Source organism: Austrofundulus limnaeus, unplaced genomic scaffold (genome assembly GCF_001266775.1).
Source record: "Austrofundulus limnaeus strain Quisiro unplaced genomic scaffold, Austrofundulus_limnaeus-1.0 Scaffold1173, whole genome shotgun sequence".
Taxonomy (NCBI): Eukaryota; Metazoa; Chordata; class Actinopteri; order Cyprinodontiformes; family Rivulidae; genus Austrofundulus; species Austrofundulus limnaeus.
The window spans coordinates 102604-104439 of NW_013953575.1; positions in this window are offsets into that span (position 1 = coordinate 102604).

A 1836-nucleotide genomic window follows, 5' to 3' on the forward strand; every position below is an offset into this window, starting at 1 on the left:
GCCTACAGTATTTTTAGAGTCTTTATTTTACAGTTTAAACAAATGTTTATCAAAAAAAGTTTAATGTTACAACTAATCGTGGATCTCTTTAAGGATGTAGTTAATGATTTGTGAATAAATCAGGTAAATTTTACTTAATTTGACCAAGTAAATGTTACAATATTTAACTGAACAAATTAAGTAAAATTTACCTGATTTATTCGCAAATCTTTAACTATATTCTTAATAACTTTTACTAGATAATGATGAGTAAATATTACATGAATTTGTAGCATTTAACTTTACTTAACAAATAGTTCAAATTTGTTAGAGGATATTTTTCAAGTACATCTTACAAGTTATTGTTGTCAGTGTACTCTAGGGGAAATGCCGTTGGTGGGTTGGGGGTTGGGTTTAGGACCAAGGTGTGAATTGCGTTTAGGTTAGTTTAGCCTCAGGGTTGGTGGTCAGGGTTAGGCTGTAGAAAGGTAATGGGAGTCGATGCCAAGTCCCCAAATCTCTCTTTAATAATCAGAGTTTGGCCACGTTGCTGTCTCAGGCAGGTATTTCATTTTTTATTCTTTACATGAATGTATTTTTCCCCTCTGATTGCATGCAAAAGGCCTCGTCAAGATGTGTCAGAACAGAACTGTGAACAGAGGCATAGTTTGAGTCGTAAATCTTCCTTTGTGCAGGCTGTAAGAATTAGACAAAAACACAATACTTGTTTTGTTTTTGTTTAGTAAAGCAGAAGCTGCACAATCCTTTGGTGCATCAAGGACTGAAAGTATGTGGTTCTTCAAGAATTATTCAAGTATTATCAGGGCTCGGATAGTTTATCGCTGAAAACCTATAAAACTATTATTTCATCATTAAAGTAGGAACCTTGTGTAAAGGGTTATGAAGGATGCTCAGTGTGCAATTTGTTGATTTCTTGGTGAAATGTGCACATGTTGTGTTCTACATGCTACTTAAAAGGAGTTTGGCTCTGATTACAGGCACAGGTTTGGTAATACTCCTATTATAATACGCTGGGGTTTTATTTGTGTATTATTATAAATGAATGGACAGTGCAGATGCAGTGCATGGATGAAGATTTTTGTCTCAGCTCGTTGCAGAAACACAGAGTGAGGGAGGTTATTTGTGTGTGACAGAGGCTAGCTTGTATCTGGAGCATGTGACACACTGTGCTCTCTCTGCAGCAGCCAGGCCACGTTTCAGGGATTTGTGCCAGGAGACAGAAAAGCCTGTCTGTTTTCTGACTCTGACTGAACGCTGACTGACAGCGGCGCTTCTACGGGTGTGCACGTGGGAGTGTGTGTGCACGTGCATGCTAGTGTGTGTGCATCAAAGTGCCTGACTAACAGAAACACACTGTGAAAGAGGATGGACGTAACACACACTTCACTGTGTGAAATGCTTTTATTTTTCTTTACAGAATCACACTGAAGAAACACAAAGAAACACACAATCCTCATGCATGTATGTAAGATCATTTTCAACATATCAGAAATGTTGCAATTTATTTGTTTATAGTTTCAAACTGCATACTATGTACACAAACACACGTGCTGGAGTGCACACCTGACCTCTGACCTTACCGCTGTCCTTTCAGGTTGTTTGGACTCAGGCAGCAGAGCTTAACGTAAAAGTTAAAGCATGACTATAACTGTGTTTCCATTGACCATGAAAATGTGCAAATTAGAATTTAGAAAATAAATTAGCCCAATGGAAACACGTCAATTTTGCAAAAAAAATCACGTTTTCGACAAAATGTTTTTGCACTAGGATGAGGTGGTTTTTCAGTCGTATCTAAATTGGTGTTTTTCACAAAACTGCAATGGAAACACTTTTTTC